Genomic DNA, 25,758 nt, shown 5'->3' with positions numbered 1-25,758 from the left:
TCCATGCTAATCTATCCTGTGCAAACTTCTTCATCTCCCAGTACCTACTGCAATCTACATTCTTCGGAATCTGCTTCCTATAATCATCTCTTGGCCTCCCTCTACGATTCTTATCCTCCACGCTGCCCTCCAGCACTAAATCGGTGATCCCTTGATGCCTCAGAATATGTCCTGCCAACCGATCTCTTCTTTAGTCAAGTTGTGCCACAAATTTCTCTTCTCCCCAATTCTATTCAATACCTCCTCATTACAATTTATACAGAAACCAGAAGGCAGTTATAAGAGTTGAGGAGCATGAAAGGGAAGCAGTGGTTGGGAAGGGAGTGAGACAGTGTTGTAGTCTCTCCCTAATGTTATTCAATCTGTATATTGAGCAAGCAGTAAAGGAAACAAAAGAAAAATTCGGAGTAGGTATTAAAATCCATGTAGAAGAAATAAAAACTTCGAGTTTCACCGATGACATTGTAATTCTGTCAGAGACAGCACAGGACTTGGAAGAGCAGTTGAACGGAATGGACAGTGTCTTGAAAGGAGGATATAAGATGAACATCAACAAAAGCAAAACGGGGATAATGGAATGTAGTCGAATTAAGTCTGGTGATGCTGAGGGAATTAGATTATGAAATGAGACACTTAAAGTAGTAAATGAGTTTTGCTATTTGGGGAGCAAAATAACTAATGATGGTCGAAGTAGAGAGGATATAAAATGTAGACTGGCAATGGCAAGGAAAGCGTTTCTGAAGAAGAGGAATTTGTTAACATCGAGTATAGATTTAAGTGCTAGGAAGTCGTTTATGAAAGCATTTGTGTGGAGTGTAACCATGAATGGAAGTGAAACGTGAACGACAAATAGTTTGGACAAGAAGAGAATGGAAGCTTTCGAAATGTGGTGCTACAGAAGAATGCTGAAGATTAGATGGGTAGATCACATAACTAATGAGGAGGTATTGAATAGGATTGGGGAGAAGGGGAGTTTGTAGCACAACTTGACTAGAAGAAGGGATCGTTTGGTAGTACACGTTCTGAGGCATCAAGGGATCACCAATTTAGTATTGGAGGGCAGCGTGGAGGGTAAAAATCGTAGAGGGAGATTCAGAAGGATGTAGGTACTGGGAGATGAAGAGGCTTGCACAGGATAGAGTAGTATGGAGAGCTGCATCAAACCAGTCTCAGGGCTGAAGACCACAACAACAACCTCCTCATTAGTTTTGTGGTCTACCTATCTAATCTTCAGCATTCTTGTGTAGCACCACATTTTGAAAGCTTCTATTCTCTTCTTGTCTAAACTATCTATCGTCCATGTTTCACTGCCATACATGACTACACTCCACACAAATACTTTCAGAAACGACTTGCTGACATTTAAATCTATACTCGATGTTAACAAATTACTCTTCTTAAAAAACGCTTTCCTTGCCATTGCTAGTCTATATTTTACATTCTCTCTACTTCCACCATCATCAGTTATTTTGCTCGCGAAATAGCAAAACTCATTTACTACTTTAAAAAAATGGTTCAAATGGCTCTGAGCACTATGGGACTTAACATCTATGGTCATCAGTCCCCTAGAACTTAGAACTACTTAAACCTAACTAATCTAAGGACATCACACAACACCCAGTCATAACGAGGCAGAGAAAATCCTTGACCCCGCCGGGAACATTTACTACTTTAGTTCGAAATGTAAATCGGGAAGCGCAATTTCAATTTCTATCGAAAAGGACTTTACAAAAAATCAAGTATTTGCTGAAAGTTAGTAATTTCCTGTAAGAAAAAGCAAACCAAGTGTTATTAAATGAAAATAAAGTAAAAAGTTATTTTGAAGCACAAAGGTACAGTGGAATACTGGTTTTGATGTTACAGTTGTACGTTTAACAAAATCGACTTCTTTTTGCTGTTCATGATACACCGGTAGATTACCTGAAATCGGTGGCTAAACTCATTTTCTCATTTTCAAGGGATTGTAGTACCTTGACGTAGTTTTCAAAGCTCTTTCCCGCACATATGCTGTCAAACAAAACTATAGTACCGTTTTGAATAAAGCGCTTTTAAAAATTCAGGTGCCTTAAGAAAGATGAATTTTATATATCGCTTACCTGTCTCAGGAAAGTGTTGCGTACTTTTCCTTCAAAGCCGGCCGTGGTGGCCGAGAGGTTCTAGGCGCTAAAGTCTGGAACCGCGCGACCGCTACGGTCGCAGGTTCGAATCCTGCCTCGGGCATGGATGTTCGTGATGTCCTTAGGTTAGTTAGGTTTAAGTAGTTCTAAGTTCTAGGGACTGATGACATCAGAAGTTAAGTCTGATAGTGCTCAGAGCCATTTGAACCATTTCCTTCAAAGGTTGTTTGTGTGGAGTTGAAGTTTACTTTGAAAAGCTTTTATTTTGCCGACCATATCGTTGATGAGATGATTTTCTTTCTGGGGTTTCAACTTAAATCATTTAGGAAAGCTATAATGTCTGCTAAAAATCCTAAATCACCTAGCATTCAGGTTCATGCGAAAGTGGCTCCGGACGTTCTTTGTCCTCCATAAACTGAGCCACGGCGTGGCATAGTCGAAATACACAGATAATCACTTTTCATTTGCTCAACCAGTGTACCTCAGCATGGTAGGGGATATCTGGTTATTCCTCTTCAAATTAATTTAAATATCTTTTGAACTGATGATGAATGAACCCGTGAGAATGAATATAGTTCACGATACGCATCACGATGTTCACCATGTCTTTGCATGGTGGCAGGCCCTCTGGCTTCTTCATACAGCCTATCTTGCACTACTAAAATGTGAATTTGCATACATGCAAATTAATGTCATTTCACAACTGTAGTACACTGTCATGCAAAGCAGGTAACCGAGCGAGGTGGCGCAGTGGTTAGCGCACTGGACTCGCATTCGGGAGGACGACGGTTCAATCCCGTCTCCGGCCATCCTGATTTAGGTTTTCCGTGATTTCCCTAAATCGCATCAGGCAAATGCCGGGATGGTTCCTTTGAAAGGGCACGGCCGATTTCCTTCCCCATCCTTCCCTCACCCGCGCTTGCGCTCCGTCTCTAATGACCTCGTTGTCGACGGGACGTTAAACACTAATCTCCTCCTCCTCCTCCAAATCAGGTAATTAGTCGCTATTAACCAGAAAGGGCATAGGATGCATGAATACCGTAATTCTGTTCATTTCATATAAGGGACGAGCAGAAACTTTTGGGCTGCACAGGAGCCAACCGCTCACAATAGCAAGAGGTGGGAGGACATCCGGTCACTGGGAATTACGACCCCTGGCTGGCGGCTTTCTCTTTTGATGTCGGTCATCAGGGGGCCACAGTGACGGACGCTAGGTATTTTTAAAATGGCTGCAGGCAGTTTCCTCATGAAAGCCTCATGTTTTGGGTAGGAACGCGCCAGCTAGGTGCCACAGCTTTGCTATTATGTGGAATGTTTCGGAGACATGTTCGCTCCATGGGACAGCCGACACAACAGCGCCCTACGAAGCATTCCAGTTATCATATTCCGTTGATGCCCGTACCCCCCCCAAAAAAAAAAAAGAAAAAAGCTCCCCGCGCACGTTCCGGCTAGGCTATGATAGGCTGCTCGACTGTTATGTCAGTACTCGTTTTCAGTCACTGTCGGGAATTGGCGGGAAGGAACGGTATTGGCGCCTGGGATGACAGAGTATGTTAGTGGGAGTCTAGAAGAATTTGTCGTGAGGCCATAATTGGCAAAAGCTTTGTTTATTGGCGCCGGACGATTGTTAGAGTTCTGGAAAAGCAGAGCGGTCGCTCTCTGGGTGCGGGGCGGAATAGAATTGGGATGGTTTCTGCCCGGCGCAGGAATCGGGCACTTACTTTCCGCCCTTGCTGCAGAGTAATTTCATTCGCAATTTAAACTGTAGTTTTTTTCATGCTCACGCTTCGATCTGTTTCGAAGGTAGAGCCGCATTTTCATACAGGTTAGCCCACCACGAGTAGCAGCTGTCAACAGCATTCTGCCTTCCGCTGTACTGTCGGTAATATATGCAGCTCCGGCCTTTTGGGTTTTAGTTGATTTTTCATCTGCCCATAACTCGGACTGAGCTTTCTCAGTAGTGGCATCCACAGAACCACTTTGCGTGCTTAGGTAATATCGTGGTTATCGTTGTACTGCATCCGATTACCCACTTGTTTATCGATATTATATATTTTGCCTGTTCTCTTTGCTGCTCCTTCGCACAGTAGAGAAGCACACTAGATTCCATGCAGTGTCGTTCGTACTAGGTTCTTGCCAACACCTATCAAGCGAGGACCATTTACATGTTTGATTGTTAATATACGTGTTTGTTCCTTGAACAAATTTACTATCAATTCTGTTTTTCATTTAAAGAAAGTAAATATAACTGTAAATTTTTAGGACGGCATTTATCTGTGAAGCAATCACACTCACCAGAATTCTTTCCCATCATTATTTTTGGAGAGGAACTTTGATTCATTAATTTAATGAATAAATTATATGAGAGGCTAGTGAACCCATGTAGGATTTATATCAGGGCCATTATAAGATTGTGTTACACACCTTTTGCAGATTCAGTGTAAACCCACTTGGGTGTGATTTGCATAACATCGCGATTCCACCCCCTAGCTTCCATAGCACTTAAAGGTCCCACAATAGCAAAAACTGGGCTAGTTTCCATATTGGTGACCCTCGGCATAAGTATGCGGAACCCACGGATCACACTGATATAGTTTAGTTTGTTTTTCTCTTCATCGTCAATTACCTGACTGTTTTTCTTTTTAAATCGCACTATATTTAAGTTGACAGCCCTTATGTGCTAATCCTTGTGTTCTCTTTACCTTTTATTTAGCGAGTTACCTTCCATGGTGACTCAAGGTTCTGTGGTTTCTGCACCACATTCACGATGACTGTCGTAAATCAGCGCCGTGAACGGCGTCGTTAACTTGTTCAACATTTCTTTTTGGGCGCATGTAATTTTTGTAGGGCAAAAGTTTCTGTGATTATTGTCTAGAGGAGAATGGTAGATTATTAGTTCCATTCTCGCTTCAATTAGTGTCGTTGTTATAATGTTATTCAGTTCTGAATGCTGACATGGAGCAAGGCGAGTTCGTTGAGGGATACGAATCGTACAAATTCTAATTACATGATGAGGCCATTTGACGGCAGGACAGTGACTTTTCGGGGGAGGAGATGATGTTCGAGAACACAGAGCAGTCAGATCCAGATGTCAGTATTTTTTATCGTTCTGATCATGAAGGGGGGACACGCTCCATTCAGGATAACACTGATTCCGTTGAGCCAGGTTGTAGGGAACCTATTGAAGCAATTGTAACAATCCAGAGCCCTTTACAGAGAGACAACAGATCAGTCATTCAATGCCAGCGTAACACTGTGCGAGAATCCACAGTTGCATCGCCTTTTACCACTATCGAATATGAACTATCGGAGGAGCATATTTTACCTATTTTAGGGAGATGAAAAGGAAAAGAGAGGAAAATGGAAGAGAAGGCCGAAGAACTTACCAATCGAATTCCCACTGTTATCAGTGAAGTCGTGGAAAAGATGCTGAAATTAGCAGAATCGAATGCAGAAGTAAAACAAACTGAAATTGGCGCAAAAGGAGACGCGCATTTAACTAAATTAGAAGCCGCAGGAGCCAAGAAGATAGCGACCGCTAAGGCTGGGAGAACTAACCACACGAATCAAACAGCAAATAAGAACACAAAGACTTTCATCAGTACTCCAAGAAATGGTAAGGTCGTGGTCCAGCACATCTCGAATAAAGTCACAAAAATAGGTGATTGAGAGGCTCACTTGGAATCAGCTTTCAAAACAGGCACTGCAAGGGAAGATGTACAGGAGCCTGCATGGTGATGATACGGGTCATCGTCACTTCAGTCTCTACCAGTGGATTCCAGTTTAAGTGACAGCCCGCTCAGTTCGAACAGAGACTTGATCAGTGTGCAGTCAGAGATCCATTCCAGACTGATGCATGAAGAAACACCGGACATCCTTAGAGGTAATTCAGATCCGTATGGTGGTCGCTATAGAAATGATTTAGCATATAATGTAGTCGATGAGATGTTCAGGCATTGAAAGAACACCCGTATTCGATAACAAATACTTCCTTCCTGCTCTGAAATTCCAGAACTTCAAAGTGGCATGGAGTACTTTAAATCCCAAGATCTATTTGGGACAGTCTAGCAAGTCAATCCCATCTTCTTGTCCTCTGAATGCGAAGCTGGAATTTATTTCTGCTCACATGGAGGGTATTGCTGCCAAAAAAATGAGAGACGTTGCAGCGTGCTATAGTTTCTTTCAGGAATTTAGAGACGCGTTTCTCACCACATGTTGGCCACGAGAAATGCAAGACCACATTAAGCAAGAAATCTTTGGTGTGACGTCATAAGCGAGTGACTGCGTGTGAGATCGCTCTCGAAGTTTTTATATATTTTTAGGTTTCAGATACATATTTTGACGGTTTTTGTGATAATATTTGCTATATAAGTGAAGTATTAGTGGTTTCTTCATTCACCTCTGCCTTTCTTGTGTTGTGGCCTGATATTTGTGAGTGTTTCGTATCGAGCAACGTAACCTCTTACCTGTGTTTACATTCCGCGCTGACCAGTTGCAGCTGTAGCGGCGCATCGAAAGCTAAGTACTAATTAATTGTTTGTGTATAGTGGTTTATTTAGGAACTTTAGTAGACTTCAACCGGAGTTTTTTGTGTTTTCTGGTGAAATAATTTGAGAAGAACCTTTTGGGAACTGTTTTCAGCTTCGTTACTGTGTCATTAGACGTTTGATTCCCTTTCTGTATTAGTCTTTTGTCATATTCACATTTGTTGTTTATTAATACTGTTAATAATAGTAGTTACTTCCCTTGTAGAGTAAGTTTGTGATTATTGTAGTCAGGTTTTTAACATCTTCTTATTGTAGTAGCGGAACATAGAAAAAGTAAAATTTTACCATGAGTGAGAAGTGTGGGCTATGCCGTAGGTTTGTGAGTAGTGGATTGCGGTGTGAGACTTGTTCGAAGTATTTTCACTGGGGGGAATGCAGTGGGGAAGCCAGTGGGCATTCTGGTGAGATCCTCTCCTGGAACTGTAGGTTATGTAGCAAGAGTAAGTTGATAGAGGAGCAGGAGCGTAAGATCTGTGCCCTTCAGGTGCAGTTGAAAAACGCACAGGAGGAGATAGATAGGATGAGGAGAGAGAAAGGGGTTGGGGAATGGGAGCTGGCTGTTGGCAAGAAATCTGCTAGGAGAAGAAGATTTTCCGATAGTTTTACTATTGGTGTTTACAATATACACTCCTGGAAATGGAAAAAAGAACACATTGACACCGGTGTGTCAGACCCACCATACTTGCTCCGGACACTGCGAGAGGGCTGTACAAGCAATGATCACACGCACGGCACAGCGGACACACCAGGAACCGCGGTGTTGGCCGTCGATTGGCGCTAGCTGCGCAGCATTTGTGCACCGCCGCCGTCAGTGTCAGCCAGTTTGCCGTGGCATACGGAGCTCCATCGCAGTCTATAACACTGGTAGCATGCCGCGACAGCGTGGACGTGAACCGTATGTGCAGTTGACGGACTTTGAGCGAGGGCGTATAGTGGGCATGCGGGAGGCCGGGTGGACGTACCGCCGAATTGCTCAACACGTGGGGCGTGAGGTCTCCACAGTACATCGATGTTGTCGCCAGTGGTCGGCAGAAGGTGCACGTGCCCGTCGACCTGGGACCGGACCGCAGCGACGCACGGATGCACGCCAAGACCGTAGGATCCTACGCAGTGCCGTAGGGGACCGCACCGCCACTTCCCAGCAAATTAGGGACACTGTTGCTCCTGGGGTATCGTCGAGGACCATTCGCAACCGTCTCCATGAAGCTGGGCTACGGTCCCGCACACCGTTAGGCCGTCTTCCGCTCACGCTCCAACATCGTGCAGCCCGCCTCCAGTGGTGTCGCGACAGGCGTGAATGGAGGGACGAATGGAGACGTGTCGTCTTCAGCGATGAGAGTCGCTTCTGCCTTGGTGCCAATGATGGTCGTATGCGTGTTTGGCGGCATGCAGGTGAGCGCCACAATCAGGACTGCATACGACCGAGGCACACAGGGCCAACACCCGGCATCATGGTGTGGGGAGCGATCTCCTACACTGGCCGTACACCACTGGTGATCGTCGAGGGGACACTGAATAGTGCACGGTACATCCAAACCGTCATCGAACCCATCGTTCTACCATTCCTAGACCGGCAAGGGAACTTGCTGTTCCAACAGGAAAATGCACGTCCGCATGTATCCCGTGCCACCCAACGTGCTCTGGAAGGTGTAAGTCAACTACCCTGGCCAGCAAGATCTCCGGATCTGTCCCCCATTGAGCATGTTTGGGACTGGATGAAGCGTCGTCTCACGCGGTCTGCACGTCCAGCACGAACGCTGGTCCAACTGAGGCGCCAGGTGGAAATGGCATGGCAAGCCTTTCCACAGGACTACATCCAGCATCTCTACGATCGTCTCCATGGGAGAATAGCAGCCTGCATTGCTGCGAAAGGTGGATATACACTGTACTAGTGCCGACATTGTGCATGCTCTGTTGCCTGTGTCTATGTGCCTGTGGTTCTGTCAGTGTGATTATGTGATGTATCTGACCCCAGGAATGTGTCAATAAAGTTTCCCCTTCCTGGGACAATGAATTCACGGTGTTCTTATTTCAATTTCCAGGAGTGTATATGACCAACTGTCAGAGTCTAGTGGAGAGGAATCTCTAGTAGCTGTAGATTTAGGAAGTATGCAGCAGACCTCAGTAGTTGCGGTGGCTAGAACAGTTGCAAAGTCGAAAAGGAAGGAGAAGGTTCTGCTGTTAGGTATTTCTCATGGCAGAGGTGTAGGCCAGCAGTTGCAGGAAGTGCTGGGGAGTGAGTACCAGGTCACCAGCATTGTTAAGCCTAATGCAGGATTGGCTCAGGTGACTGTTAACATAGGGGGGTTATGTAGGGATTTTACTAAAGAGGATCAGGTAGTGATTGTGGGTGGGGCTGGTAATAGTATTGATAGGGATGGGGAGTATAACATAGATGGTGCCACTCAGACTGGCAACACGAATGTGCATTTCGTGGAACTGTTTCAGCGTCACGATCTGCCTCATCTTAATACGGCCGTCAGGAGTAATAACATGAGACTTGGTGGTGCGCTGCTGACAGAAAGCATGGGTCACATTTCAGTGGTGTCGGTGGAGTCTATCAGCAGGACGGGTTTCACTAGACATGGCCTGCATCTCAACAGGTATGGGAAGGAGAGGTTGGCAAAGCTTATAGGTGACAGTATAGGTGGGGTTGGTGGGATCACTCATGGGAAAATTCTACATCTACATCCTACATCTACATCCATACTCCGCAAGCCTCCTGACGGTGTAGTGGGTGTTAGAGCTGCACCTTTTTTAGATTGAAGTCAGCTGATAGGTATTCCTGCTTAAGGGAAGTCTCTCTAACAAAGGAACCACTTTTGACAAAGCTTAGGTATCCGAGTAATGAAGGAATTAGTATATTTTATCAAAGTATACCAGGTATTAGAGATAAAGTTAGTGAACTGCTTATAGATGTTGACTCTGAAATTATTGGTATATCTGAATACTTCTTAAATAAGGAGATAATTCAGAGGCTTCCTTCACCAGGATACAGGTTGGCTGGCAGCTTTTCGAGGAGCTCTTTGCGGTGTGGGGGAGTAGCCATGTATGTGAAAATGGCATCCCATTTGAGTCAATTGATGTTTCAAAGTACTGCACTGAAAATGTGTTTGAATGTTATGCAGGTGTGGTTAAATTTAACGGAGCTAAACTTCTAACTGTTGTTATTTATAGATCCCCAGACTCCGATTTCACAAGGAAGAGGATGCTGGTAGACCTCCTTAATTCATATAATCTTATGCAAACCGTATTCTTTCCAACGAGAGTGTAAGGGAACAGCAGAACAACCATAGACAACATTTTTGTTCATTCCTCATTACTAGAAGGGCATTCTGTTAGCAAAAAGGTGAATGGCCTTTCAGATCATGATGCACAAATTTTAACTCTAAAAGATATTTGTGCTGCAACACGTGTTAAATATAGTCATCAGCTGTGTAGGAAAGCTGATCCAGTTTCTGTAGAGACCTTTGTAAACCTTATCAAGGAACAAGAGTGGCAAGATGTATATAGCCCTGATACAGTAGACGATAAATATAATGCTTTTCTCCAGACTTTTCTCATGCTCTTTGAAAGTTGCTTTCCGTTAGAAAGTTAAAAACAGGGAACTAGCACAAACAGGCAGCCTGGGTGGCTGACTCGAAGGAGAAGAATATCTTGTAGAACAAAGTGCAATTATATCAAAACGTTAGAAACAGTCAAAATCTAAATGCAGCAGCCCATTACAAACAGTATTGTAAGGTGCTTAAAAATGTTATTAGGAAGGCAAAATGTATGTGGTATGCAGATAGAATAGCTAAGTCTCAGGATAAAATTAAAACCATATGGTCAGTCGTAAAGGAAGTGGCTGGTCTGCAGAGACAGGTCGAGGATATAGAATCAGTGCGTAGTGGGAATGCCCGTGTTACTGATAAGTCGCATATATGTACAGTATTTAATAATCACTTTCTGAATATAGCAGGTGAACTAAACAGAAACCTAGTCCCAACAGGGAATCATATAGCGCTCTTAGAAAAAAGTGTTCCGAGACTGTTACCTGAAATGCTCCTCCATGATACTGACAAGAGGGAGATTGAGTTAATAATTAAATCACTAAAGACCAAGAACTCTCATGGATATGACGGGGTATCTAGCAGAATACTCAAGTATTGTTCTATGTATGTTAGCCCAGTACTTAGCCATATCTGTAACTTTTCCTTTAGGAGTGGTCGGTTTCCTGACCGATTAAAGTACTAGGTAGTGAAGCCACTTTATAAAAATAGAGACATTGATAATGTTGACAATTTTAGACCTATTTCTATGCCATCGGTGTTTGCTAAAGTTATCGAGAAGGTTGTATATACAAGGCTACTGGAGCATTTAAATTCACATAATTTGCTGTCAAATGTTCAGTTTGGTTTTGGAAATGGTTTAACAACTGAAAATGCTATATTCTCTTTTCTCTGTGAGGTTTTGGACGGATTGAATAAAAGGTTGCGAACGCTAGGTGTTTTCTTTGATTTAACGAAGGCTTTTGACTGTGTTGACCACAAAATATTACTGCAGAAGTTGGACCATTATGGAGTAAGGGGAGTAGCTTACAATTGGTTCGCCTCCTACTTTAAGAACAGAAAGCAGAAGGTAATTCTCCGCAATATTGAGAGTGGTAGTGATGTTCAGTCCCAATGGGGCACTGTTAAGTGGGGCGTTCCCCAAGGGTCGGTGCTGAGGCCACTGCTGTTTCTTATTTATATAAATGATATGCCGTCTAGTATTACAGGTGATTCAAAAATATTTCTGTTTGCTGATGACACCAGCTTGATAGTGAAGGATCTTGTGTGTAATATTGAAACAGTAACTAATAATGTAGTTCATGAAATAAGTTCGTTGCTTGTGGAAAATAATTTGATGCTAAATCACAGTAAGACTCAGTTTTTACAGTTTCTAACTCACAATTCAACAAGAACCGATATTTTGATCAGACAGAATGGGCATATTATAAGCGAGACGGAACAGTTCAAGTTCCTAGGCGTTCAGATAGATAGTAAGCTTTTGTGGAAAGCCCATGTCCAGGATCTTGTTCAGAAACTAAATGCTGCTTTATTTACCATTAGAACAGTATCTGAAATAAGTGACACTTCAACACTAAAAGTAGTCTACTTCGCATGTTTTCATACGCTTATGTCGTATGGTATTATTTTTTGGGGTAATTCTTCTGATTCAAAAAGGGTATTTTTGGCTCAAAAGCAGGCTATTCGAGCTATATGTGGTGTAAGTTCGAGAACCTCTTGTCAACCCCTATTCAATAGTCTGGGAATTCTGACATTGCCCTCACAGTATATATCTTCTATAACGTCGTTTGTTGTTAGCAATATTAGCCTATTCCCAAGAGTTAGCAGCTTTCACTCAGTTAATACTAGGCAGAAATCCAATTTGCATGTGGAATGCACTTCCTTGACTCTTGTGCAGAAAGGAGTGCAGTATTCTGCTGCATCCATTTTCAATAAGCTACCACAAGAACTCAAAAATCTTAGCAGTAGCCCAAACTCTCTTAAGTCTAAACTGAAGAGTTCCCTCCTGGCCCACTCCTTCTATTCTGTCGAGGAGCTCCTGGAAGATCTTCAAAATTAAGCAAATTCCATTGTTACATTGTTGATTTTCTTTATTTAAACTTACTTGTCACCTGAATATGTTTTTTTATTTTTTTTATATTTCATTTTATCTGTTTCTAATATCGTGTTATAATTTCATGTATTGACTCGTTCCATGACCATGGAGACTTCTCCTTAATTTGGTCCCACGGAACAATAAATAAATAAATACATAAAAATAAAAATAATGGCGTGGCCAGATCTAGAAGCGTCTGGATAAAAAACTCTCTGAAAATGTTCGACACACTGCTCAGAAAAAAATAGTTCTCAGACTCTCCATGTAGCCCATCTGAGATAATTCGGTTTCGCTTTAGCAGTCTCCCCATCCACTACCAGCAAACTTTAGTTGAATAATGTCGTGACAATACTGAATCGTTTAAATGTTTGCTGCCCGAACTGGAACTTGTATTTATCAAACAAAATGCATCGAAAAGAAGAATGGCAAACGAAGGGAATAATCTGGAACCTCAGAAGAATAACGAAAGGAGGAATAAGCGAAATGATCCACAAGGTGTGTGAGAGGAAAGAGTATTACAGTCGAACAGTAGAAATTTCGTGGCCAAGGCTACGGAGCTGGGAATGACTGTAGGTTTGATAGAAACTCATGCAAACAGGGGCATAGCCAGCAGGGAGAAAACCAGTAGGAAAGACAGAACCATAATAATAACAACAATACCGACAGAATCGAAATTGACCTTCCGAACCTGTCCAATGAAGAACAACAGCGAACTGTCAATCACAGCTGACGCCAAAAACGTGCAGAGGCGGTTCGCAATAACTTCATATCGAGCTTCGGTCAGAGCCGCATAAATGAAATCGGTTATGACATACGCAAAGTGCTTATGGAAGAACCCAGGGAGGACCTGCACCCAGTAATTACCGTTACAATAGGAAATGTTGAGCTGCATGGGATTTTTGATAGTGGGCGCAATGTTACCGTCATCTCAGAACAGTCCTTCCGTCAAGTGCTGCAGAAAGGAACTGGCTGACTCTCTCAATGAAAACAACTAAAATAAAAGGTACAATGGCAATGAGAGGGACTTGTGTGAACCTACAGACCAGACCAAATCTCAAGAGCACCGTCTAGAAAGAAATTTCTTAGTGGTTCCCAATCTCGTTCAAAAAATGGTTCAAATGGCTCTGAGCACTACGTGACTCAACATCTGAGGTCATCAGTCCCCTAGAACTTAGAATTGCTTAAACCTAACTAACCTAAGGACATTACACACATCCATGCCCGAGGCAGGATTCGAACCTGCGACCGTAGCGGTCGCGCGGTTCCAGACTGAAGCGCCTAGTACTGCTCGGCCACCCAATCTCTTTATTGAAGTCGTAATAGAGATGTATTTTCTGAGGGAGCGCCAAGCAGTTATTGACCTTGGAAGGGGCCTAGTTACCCCAAATAAAGAAACCGAGATGACTACAAAATTTGACAAACAAGCTATTTGAGTTCAGCTAAGGGCTTATCGTATAAAACTATGCATCACACAAGCGGACAACAATAGATTTCATAGAGTGGTCATCCAACCTGAATATGTTCATGAGAAAGAAATGGTCCACATGGAACAACGAATTGAGGAGATCATGAAGGAGAAAGTGATCTGGACCCACAACGTAGGGGCTATGGAAAAAAAAGGAACTCGAAATTGTGCTCATGGCAAACACGGAAGTGTTTAGGCCAAAGCCAGGCACGATCAAAAATTTTGAATATGAGTTAAGGGTAAAACCGCACACAGAGTTCTTTGTTCCACCTTACCCTATTGTGCATGTGTATTGGAAAAAGGCTACATCTGAAATCTCAAAGATGATGAAAAAAAAAAAACGGCTCTGAGGTCATCAGTCGCCTAGAACTTAGAACTAATTAAACCTAACTAACCTAAGCACATCACACACACCCATGCCCGAGGCAGGATTCGAACCTGCGACCGTAGCGGTCACTCGGCTCCAGACTGTAGCGCCTAGAACCGCACGGCCACTCCGGCCGGCAGATGATGGAAGACAGGGTGATAGAACCGGCGACATCTACTTACAACAACCTTATCAAAACTCTGGAAACGAAAGATGGGTTGATCGCCTTGTTTCCATCGCTCGATGTACGCAATACCTATTGGCAAATTGAACTCCTCCCAGTCTGCCTTCTTTGCAGTTGAGGAGGCTGCCGTTAGATCTGAATATCTCGTCTGCCACCTTTATCAGGGGATTACATGATACCTTCAGATATTTCCTCAAGAAGAGAGTCGCTACATATGTTGATGATCTGTTAACAGGAGAGAAATCATGGCAGCAACAGAGTGTGGTCCTACGAAAATAATTGAATATCGTCAAGGAACACGGTGTTACAGTCAACGTTGAAAAGTCGTGTTTTGGATCAACAAAAGTTGACTTCTTAGGACGTATGACTGCAGGAGAGGCAATGTTACCGAACCCAGGAAAAACAGAAGCCATAGTGAAGTACCCTCACCTGAAGACAAACCGACAATTACACGAATTTCTTGGGATCATCAATTTCTACCAGTGATTCATGTATATTAAAACATTGAGCTATCCACGCTTTACTGCACTGAGGGGAAAGAATAGGCCCAGGGTATGGGACGAGGACGCCGAACTGCAGTTCCAGGCGCTCAAAATGGCCTTACAGGAGATGCCTATGCTGTCACACCCAAACCTCAAGGAGGATTTGTATATGGTAGCAGATAGCACCTACTCCAGACTTTGCGTACAGATTATCCACAAATGTACGGATTCTGGAAATCCAGGATGGAAAAAATCGCGTTTGAGAGTCGTGTCCCCACGAAAAGTGAGAAAAACTACACCTTAACCAAGCTAGAAGCACTAGCCGTGGTGTGGAGATTCCAGAAATGTTGCGAGGTGCCGGGGCTAGCAGTGTATTTAACACTCAATTCTTCTAGAATCTACATATGTACATGATGCTCTAAGCCCGCCCCCCCCCCCTATTCTAACTCCAACATTTGCTGTTGCACAAGGATAAAAAAAACAACGCAAACTGACTCTAATCAACCCTGCCAGTGGAGTAGAAGAGAGTTTGGCACCTGCAATAATTTAATTTGATAAATAAGTTAAACAAACGAAGGTTTCATTAACATAGTGAGGAATGATGGGGTTGCTCTACCGATTAACAGAATGAAAGTTCTGTCCAAAATAACAATATGATTTATTAAGACTAAACACAAAATAATAAACAAAAACACATGAAATATTTACAATACATCAAATTGGCTCAAATTGGATACTCAAACAAACGCTGTGAATGTGAAGTTGTCCCTAAACTAGATTGTGAGGATTATGAGGAAGTGGTATGTGCAGCCAATTCCTTGCAACTCAAATCTTAGAGAAAACACATAGCCAACCCAACATTAATTGCTGCTACCCAAGACAGAACAAAGTTAGAAAAAAGACGAACAGGCGCGATCTGCTGAGCTCTGATTATCACCTAGGAAAATTCCTATCTGCCGGTGCTGCGGACATACATTACCAAACTGTCTTCTTGACTGCCAGGACACGATCTGGCGTACCGGAGCCGTTGGCTGGTTGCTTCGACGTCCTCGACCGAAAAGCGAGAGCCGACTACCCACAAGAGCACCCGTACAAAACCGAACACAGAACATTCCCGCCCCCACGACAGTGGCCGTGGTTAAACGTTCCAATCAGCAACTCGAAAACCGGCGGAAAATTCCACTCCATTGCCGGAATGCTACCATTCCACCAATGGAGATCCTTGGCGCCAATTTCTGCGCCGATCTTGCTACGTCACGGAGCTATGCCCTGAGCGTCTGGAAAGCATTCACTCAACTCCCTCACACCTGTTGGCTTACCCTTTTAAAGTCAAACTGAGCCCGCCTGTCACTGGACCACCCGGGTGACGAGAGACGCTGCGTGGGAAGTCCGCGTGTGAAGGAATAGCAACTTTCCACCGCATGGAATTAGAGAGGAGAATCGTAAGATAGAAATATGAGAGGGGGCTCATGCCACCTCTCAATGTAAATATTTTTTTACAGACCACAAGGCTCTGGAACTCCTGCTCATGGCGAAATTGACAAATTGCTCACCAGATGGGTGCTCTTAGTTCAGGAGTTTGATTTTCATATTATCCATGTATACGGCAATTCGAACATTCTTGCTGACACCTTGTCTTGATGGTCGAATGATTTCATTGAGAGCAACGTTGAGGAACTCTCACGAGACCACTTCTGTCTCTGCCACATGAGAAAGGTTGCGTTAGAAGAGGACGTAACAGTTACCACGAAGGACATAAGAAACGAGTAGCATAAGGACCCCAGATTAATCAAGGTAAAGCAGAAATGTAAAGACCAGCGAGACGCTGCGATCAGACAATTGTATACCCTCCGGAAAGGGATTTTATTTCATAGGGACAGTGTGAATGATCTCCTCTGGTGTGTGCTGGAACACGTGACTAACAATATTATCTGGCACACACAGTTCAGTTATGGCCAGTTTGGAGCAAGGAATCGGTTTCTGATATTAAGAACGATCAGCCATTTCAGTAAGATGGAACGAAGAGTTCGCCCCCTTCTGTCAGTATGCAAGGACTGCCAGAAAGATAAGCACACATTTACAAAAAATGGCTCTGAGCACTATGGGACTCAACTGCTGTGGTCATCAGTCTCCTAGAACTTAGAACTACTTAAACCTAACTAACCTAAGGACATCACACACACCCATGCCCGAGGCAGGATTCGAACCTGCGACCGCAGCAGCAGCGCGGCTCCGGACTGGAGCGCCTAGAACCGCACGGCCACCGCGGCCGGCCACACATCTACAAATATGCAGGCGTTCCTTACCCCATTGTACCCCGCAGATTGAAGCAACTGGCAGCCACAGACACTATAGGACCATTACCGTGGACCAGAGGTGGTACTGCTTCATCTTAGTATTTGTCGAACTGACGCCAAGATTCGTCACCTTAACGCTACTAAAGAGGGCGAAAGCGCTCGCCATTTCAAGGGCATTCCGAAACGATTTCCTTCCACAAGTGGGACATGTCCATAAAATTATCTCCGATAACAAACTGCAATTCTGGGCATTGTTTAGGAAAGATACAATGAGGAGACATAAAATATCGTCGGTTTTCATGTCCTCCCACTACACGAGCTCCGAGCTGGCGGAGCGGCTAATGAAAGAGTTGAGGAACGTCTGTAGGATATACTGAAGAAAGCAATACATCACCTGGGATATCTTCTTAAAAGTTTTCCAGGATGTGTTGAACTAGGAACCGCATGGAGTCACTCAGCTGGCATCAATGGGCACCAATGACAATCCTGCCCAAGAGACAGCCTGTGAACCTAATGAGAAAAACTGTGAACTTCCTGTCCGGGTCTCGTGTGAAGCATCAAAGTGTTTTTGAACTCGCACTAAAATTGATTCAGGCGGCAGCGCGAAGCAGAAAAGCACATGCTGATAAAATGGCGACAAGGTATGTCAAATAAAGCAAAGAAAAAGTGCCAAAAGCTTTTCTTGATTTTCAATAGGCCATTTTCTGTGTGTAGGTTTGCTCACGCGAACTGGCGTCGTTAAGGTAGAAGAAGTTCATTGGACGCCACCATGTGAGTCACGCTAAACCATTTCTAGAAAAGGAACTTTGTCATTTGTTGTTTCTATTTTTTATTATTACTAGGTTTGATTCTCTCATTTTTGTGAAATTTTACTTACGTGTTACTGTGTGTAGAACAGGGTCCATATTAGTGTATAGAATTTTGTTGTTGTTGTTATTGTGTGTTTCTCTAGGTCTCATTTTGCGTGTTTTGTGTTAATGACAGTTGATCGTCACACACCGTACCTGGATTTTCGTGCATGTGTCATGATAGGTTATCAAAGTCATCGTTTTTTGTTGTGGTTAGATATCTCGAAGTATTCATCATCTGTCTGCTCCGCAGGGGTCGATACCTTTCCGTTTTCTTTGAGCTGTCGTGTTTGCAGTCGAATTGTCTTTGGTTTTATCAGAAGTTTGGTTCAGTACTGGCGTGCGTTCTATGTGAGAGTGTAAATGTACGAGTGATTGGCGCACACTTAGGTAGTGTGACGCCCTTCTAGTTTTGTTTCGGATGAATACAGCCACATAAGTCCATCACCGGAATGTTTCTCCATGGGAGAATAGCAGCATGCATTGCTGCGAAAGGTGGATATACACTGTACTAGTGCCGACATTGTGCATGCTCTGTTGCCTGTGTCTATGTGCCTGTGGTTCTGTCAGTGTGATCATGTGATGTATCTGACCCCAGGAATGTGTCAATAAAGTTTCCCCTTCCTGGAACAATGAATTCACGGTGTTCTTATTTCAATTTCCAGGAGTGTATGATTCTGCATTGAATATCTTTAGCTCATTCCTACTTTGCTCACAGTTACAGACAGTCTGTGCATGATTTAATGAACATTTGATTTTGGTCCTTTTTCCCTTCTAAACTCTGCATTGTTTTATTCATGTAATGTTTAAATCAGTTTTCTTTAGCATGTACTCCATAAAATACATTGCTATTCAATGTTTCTATCAATATGATTACCTTCACTTGTATTATCATATGATCTTATAAACTATCATACTGGACATTCATTTTTGTGATCTACATTATCCTCTATTCACTAGGAGCTGGGTTGCTTTCCATCATCATGTCTTTTATTATGTTACATTGTTCTACTTTCATGCTCTGAAAGTCTGGGGTTTGACTCTTGCTCTACGCATGTTTTTCGAATGAATGCCCGCATCTCGTGGTCGTGCGGTAGCGTTCTCGCTTCCCACGCCCGGGTTCCAGGGTTCGATTCCCGGCGGGGTCAGGGATTTTCTCTGCCTCGTGATGGCTGGGTGTTGTGTGCTGTCCTTAGGTCAGTTAGGTTTAAGTAGTTCTAAGTTCTAGGGGACTGATGACCATAGCTGTTAAGTCCCATAGTGCTCAGAGCCATTTGAACCATTTTTTTTCGAATGAATGAGCACGACTGGACATTAGGTCAACTTTAATTGTTTATACACTAAACATTTGTTTTTCTAGGATACATGTCTGTTTGGAGTACTTTCATTAGAAGGACAACTGGACTGTGTGCTGGTCTCCATTATTTTTCTTTACAGATGTGTGTGGTGTTCCCTTACTGGCAGAGGTAGACTTTTGATTATTGTAATTTGTTATTTGTGTACATCAATTGTACGGACCTCGGTCCAATCTGGCAAACTCACTTCAAATATCTTGGGCAGCAGCCTTGTGTCCAGTTCTCCGAATGTATGAGATAATCTGAGTGAATAAGTGTGGTATCCCAGAGGATGACTTCATGTTGTCTGTCTTAATTATGATATATGGATGGAGGGTTGGCAATTCTTAACCTCTGTTTCTTTACTGAACCGTTTGGTTCCTTCGGGCATGTTGCGGAACACTCAAATGGTTCAAATGGCTCTGAGCACTATGGGACTTAACATCTGAGGTCATCAGTCCCCTAGAACTTACAACTATTTAAACCTAACTAACCTAAGGACGTCACACACATCCATGCCCGAGGGAGGATTCGAACCTGCGACCGTAGCGGTCGCGCGGTTCCAGATTGAAGCGCCTAGAACCGCTCGGCCACACCAGCAGGCGAAACACTCAAGTTAGGTGTGATTTTTATTTGGTGTTGTGGCACACCATCCCCAGTTCTGAAGTGCGACGTACACGCTGCATAGAAATCTAGTGTGTGCAGGGGGTGACAGGTGACAGGCTCTCTGGCCTCTTCGTACATTTATTCAGGGCCATCAAACCAGTCCACGTAGGATTTATATCAGGACCATATAAAATCGCGTTACACACCTTGTCCAGATTCAATGTAAACCCACTTGGGTGTGATTTGCATAATATGTTTCTGCCCCCTAATTTGCATATCAGTTAATGGTACCATAACAGCAAACATGCGGCTAATTTCCATCTTGAAGACCGATAACTTTTGCGCAAATAGCCTTCTTTGAGCAAAAGAATGAACGGAAGGTAATACCGTATGTTAAGCATTTGGCTTAGTAGGGCAATAAACCCTTTTACTTTACCGCCCATTCTTGGCGCCATGTCTGTGGCTACAGAAAGCAGCTTTTCCCAAGTAAGTCCTATTTCTTCAGCTGTCGTTTCTACCGCTTCTAAAATATCCACCTTTGTAGCAGAGTCCTTCATCAAAATCATTTCCAGGAGCTCTTCCGTTACATGTACGTCGTCGTCCACGCCACGCAAAAAAATTTCTAACGGAGCCGTTTCGCAGATATCCGTGGATTCATCTTTATTTATTTTTATTTATTTATTTATTGTTCCGTGGGACCAAATTAAGGAGAAGTCTCCATGGTCATGGAACGAGTCAATACATGAAATTATAACACGATATTAGAAACAGATAAAATGAAATATAAAAAAAACATATTCAGGTGACAAGTCGTAAGTTTAAATGAAGAAAATCAACAATGTAACACTGGAATTTGCTTAATTTTTTAGCTCTTCCAGCAGCTGCTCGACAGAATAGAAGGAGTGAGCCATGAGGGAACTCTTCAGTTTAGACTTAAAAGAGTTTGGGCTACTGGTAAGATTTTTGAGTTCTTGTGGTAGCTTATTGAAAATGGATGCAGCAGAATACTGCACTCCTTTCTGCACAAGAGTCAAGGAAGTGCATTCTACATGCAGATTTGATTTCTGCCTAGTAGTAACTGAGTGAAAGCTGCTAACTCTTGGGAATAGGCTAATATTGCTAACAACAAACGACATTAAAGAAAATATATACTGTGAGGGAAATGTCAGAATTCCCAGATTTTTGAATAGGGGTCGACAAGAGGTTCTCGAACTTACACCACATATAGCTTGAACATCCCGTTTTTGAGCCAAAAATACCCTTTTTGAATCAGAAGAATTACCTCAAAAAATAATACCATACGACATAAGCGTATGAAAATATGCGAAGTAGACTACTTTTCGTGTTGAAGTGTCACTTATTTCAGATACTGTTCTAATGGTAAATAAAGCAGCATTTAGCTTCTGAACAAGATCCTGGACATGGGCTTTCCACAACAGCTTACTATCTATCCGAACGCCTAGGAACTTGAACTGTTCCGCCTCGCTTATAATATGCCTATTCTGTCTGATCAAAATATCGGTTCTTGTTGAATTGTGAGTTAGAAACTGTAAAAACTGAGTCTTACTGTGATTTAGCATCAAATTATTTTCCACAAGCCACGAACTTATTTCATGAACTACATTATTAGTTACTGTTTCAATATTACACACAAGATCCTTCACTATCAAGCTGGTGTCATCAGCAAACAGAAATATTTTTGAATCACCTGTAATACTAGAAGGCATATCATTTATATAAATAAGAAACAGCAGTGGCCCCAGCACCGACCCTTGGGGAACGCCCCACTTAACAGTGCCCCATTGGGACTGAACATCACTAGCACTCTCAATATTGCGGAGAATTACCCTTTGCTTTCTGTTCTTAAAGTAAGAGGCGAACCAATTGTAAGCTACTCCCCTTACTCCATAATGGCCCAACTTCTGCAGTAATATTTTGTGGTCAACACAGTCAAAAGCCTTCGTTAAATCAAAGAAAACACCTAGCGTTCGGAACCTTCTATTTAATCCGTCCAAAACCTCACAGAGAAAAGAGAATATAGCATTTTCAGTTGTTAAACCATTTCTAAAACCAAACTGAACATTTGACAGCAAATTATGTGAATTTAAATGCTCCAGTAGCCTTGTATATACAACCTTCTCGATAACTTTAGCAAACACCGATGGCATAGAAATAGGTCTAAAATTGTCAACATTATCAATGTCTCCCTTTTTATAAAGTGGCTTCACTACCGAGTACTTTAATCGGTCAGGAAACCGACCACTCCTAAAGGAAAAGTTACAGTTATGGCTGAGAACTGGGCTAACATACATAGAACAATACTTCAGTATTCTGCCAGATACCCCATCATATCCATGAGAGTCCTTAGTCTTTAGTGATCTAATTATTAACTCAATCTCCCTCTTGTCAGTATCATGGAGGAGGATTTTAGGTAACAGTCTCGGAACACTTTTTTCTAAGAGCGCTATGTGATTCCCTGTTGGGACTAGGTTTCTATTTAGTTCACCTGCTATATTCAGAAAGTGATTATTAAATACTGTACATATATGCGACTTATCAGTAACACGGACATTCCCACTACGCACTGATTCTATATCCTCGACCTGTCTCTGCAGACCAGCCACTTCCTTTACGACTGACCATATGGTTTTAATTTTATCCTGAGACTTAGCTATTCTATCTGCATACCACATACTTTTTGCCTTCCTAATAACATTTTTAAGCACCTTACAATACTGTTTGTAATGGGCTGCTGCATTTAGATTTTGACTGTTTCTAACGTTTTGATATAATTGCCACTTTGTTCTACAAGATATTCTTATCCCTCTAGTCAGCCACCCAGGCCGCCTGTTTGTGCTAGTACCCTGTTTTAAACGTTCTAACGGAAAGCAACTTTCGAAGAGCATGAGAAATGTCTTGAGAAAAGCATTATATTTATCGTCTACTGTATCAGCGCTATAAACATCTTGCCACTCTTGTTCCTTTATAAGGTTTACAAAGGTCTCTACAGCAACTGGATCAGCTTTCCTGAACAGCTGATGACTATATTTAACACGTGTTGCAGCACAAAAATCTTTTAAAGTTAAAATTTGTGCATCATGATCTGAAAGGCCATTCACCTTTTTGCTAACAGAATGCCCTTCTAGTAATGAGGAATGAACAAAAATGTTGTCTATGGTTGTTCTACTGTTCCCTTGCACTCTCGTTGGAAAGAATACGGTTTGCATAAGATTATATGAATTAAAGAGGTCTACCAGCATCCGCTTCCTTGCACAATCACTTATACAATTAATATTGAAGTCACCACATATAACAAACTTTTTGTATTTCCTATAAAGTGAACCAAGAACCTCCTCTAGCTTTAGCAAAAATGTTGTGAAATCGAAGTCTGGGGATCTATAAATAACAACAGTTAGAAGTTTAGCTCCGTTAAATTTAACCATACCCGCATAACATTCAAACAAATTTTCAGTGCAGTACTTTGAAACATCAATTGACTCAAATGGGATGCCATTTTTCACATACATGGCTACTCCCCCACACCGCAAAGAGCTCCTCGAAAGCTGCCAGCCAACCTGTATCCTGGTAAAGGAAGCCTCTGAATTATCTCCTTATTTAAGAAGTGTTCAGATATACCAATAATTTCAGAGTCAACATCTATAAGCAGTTCACTTACTTTATCTCTAATACCTTGTATATTTTGATGAAATATACTAATTCCCTCATTACTCGGATACCTAAGCTTTGTCAAAAGTGATTCCCTTGTTAGAGAGACTTCCCTTAAGCAGGAATACCTATCAGCTGACTTCAATCTAAAATAGGTGCAGCTCTAACACCCACTACTGCAGGAATTTTCCCATGAGTGATCCCACCAACCCCAACTATGCTGTCACCTTTTAGCTTTGCCAACCTCCCCTTCCCATACCTGTTGAGGTGCAGGCCATGTCTAGTGAAACACGTCCTGCTGATAGACTCCACCGACACCACTGAAATGTGACCCATGCCTTCTGTCATCAGCGCACCCCCAAGTCTCATGTTATTATGCCTGACGGCTGTATTAAGATGAGGCCGATCGTGACGCTGAAACAATTCCACGAAATGCACATTCCTGTTACCAGTCTGAGTGGCTATCTTTTCCAGGTCACCATCTATGTTATACTCCCCATCCCTATCAATACTATTACTAGCCCCACCCACAATCACTACCTGATCCTCTTTAGTAAAATCCCTACATAACCCCCCTATGTTAATAGTCACCTGAGCCAACCGTGCTTTAGGCTTCACAATGCTGGTGACCTGGTACTCACTCCCCAGCACTTCCTGCAACTGCTGGCCTACACCTCTGCCATGAGAAATACCTAACAGCAGAACCTTCTTCTTCCTTTTCGACTTTGCAACTGTTCTAGGCACAGTAACTACTGAGGTCTGCTGCATACTTCCTACATCTACAGCTACTAGGGATTCCTCTCCACTAGACTCTGACAGTTGGTCATATCTATTGTAAACACCAATGGTAAAACTATCTGAAAATCTTCTTCTCCTAGCAGATCTCCTGCCAACAGCCAGCTCCCATTCCCCAACCCCCTTCTCCCTCCTCATCCTATCTAGCTCCTCCTGTGCGTTTTTCAACTGCACCTGAAGGGCACAGATCTTACGCTCCTGCTCCTCTATCAACTTACTCTTGCTACATAACCTGCAGTTCCAGGAGAGGAACTCACCAGCATGCCCACTGGCTTCCCCACTGCATTCCCCCCAGTGAAAATACTTCCAACAAGTCTCACACCGCAATCCACTACTCACGAACCTACGGAAAAGCCCACACTTCTCACTCATGGTAAAATTTTACTTTTTCTAAGTTCCGCTACTACAATAAGAAGATGTTAAAAACCTGACTACAATAATCACAAACTTACTCTACAAGGGAAGTAACTACTATTATTAACAGTATTAAAAAACAACAAATGTGAATATAACGAAAGATTAATACAGAAAGAGAATCAAACGTCTAATGACACAGTAACGAAGCAGAAAACAGTTCCCAAAAGGTTCTTCTGAAATTATTTCACCGGAAGACACCAAGAACACCGGTTGAAGACTACTAAAGTTCCTAAATAAACCACTATACACAAACAATTAATTAGTACTTAGCTTTCGATGCGCCACTACATCTGCAACTGGTCAGCGCGGAATGTAAACACAGGCAAGAGGTTAAGTTGCTCGATACGAAACACTCACAAATATCAAGTCACAACACAAGAAAGGCAGAGGTGAATGAAGCAACCACTAATACGTCACTTATATAGTAAATATTATCACATAAACCGTTAAAATATGTATCTGAAACCTGAAAATATATGAAAACGTAGAGAGCGATCTCACACGCAGTCACTCATCTAGTGCGATGGAATGCGTTAGGAGGTTTCCAATTTTGGCTGCCAATTTTTAACGCAAATTCCCGGCAATGTCGCTGATTCGCCAAGATATTGTCATACTGGAAAGTAGTATTCTGCTGTATGCGGGAGCTAATGTGGGATTCGTTTAATCTACTACGTCTAACAAAATATTCTTTATTAATGCCTTCCATAAACTGCTTCCCAGCTCTTGCTAAATATAGTGTAACTTTATACCTAGCTCTAAGAGCACTCTCGCAGCGGCCTTCATCTTCTTCGCCCTAAATTAAATTAAAAAGATGGTGTTAGGAATAATAGTGGAACAGTCGCATACAGCACAGTAGAGTGGTGGCAGGAAGGGCATCCGGCCACCCCTTAAAATTAGCCATGCCAATTCTGCCAATTCCATTCTTTACCCTGCCGACCCTGCTCACAATGCGGGATAAAGGCAGTAGCAAAAGAAGAAGAAGAAGAA

At 42.7% G+C, this 25,758-nt stretch overlaps 1 non-coding gene across 1 annotated transcript; it reads left to right on the top strand.

Annotated features, from left to right (window-relative positions):
* Window positions 1-2,853: 2,853 nt before the first annotated feature.
* Trnaa-cgc (transfer RNA alanine (anticodon CGC)) lies at window positions 2,854-2,926 on the top strand. Its single transcript has one exon. It is a non-coding gene; the product is annotated as a tRNA-Ala (tRNA).
* The last annotated feature ends 22,832 nt before the right edge of the window (window positions 2,927-25,758 follow it).

The sequence above is a fragment of the Schistocerca cancellata genome, chromosome 4 (assembly GCF_023864275.1).
Source record: "Schistocerca cancellata isolate TAMUIC-IGC-003103 chromosome 4, iqSchCanc2.1, whole genome shotgun sequence".
NCBI classification, from domain to species: Eukaryota; Metazoa; Arthropoda; class Insecta; order Orthoptera; family Acrididae; genus Schistocerca; species Schistocerca cancellata.
The sequence above is the reverse complement of the archived record's forward strand: the minus strand, read 5'-3'. Positions and strand labels throughout refer to the sequence as shown.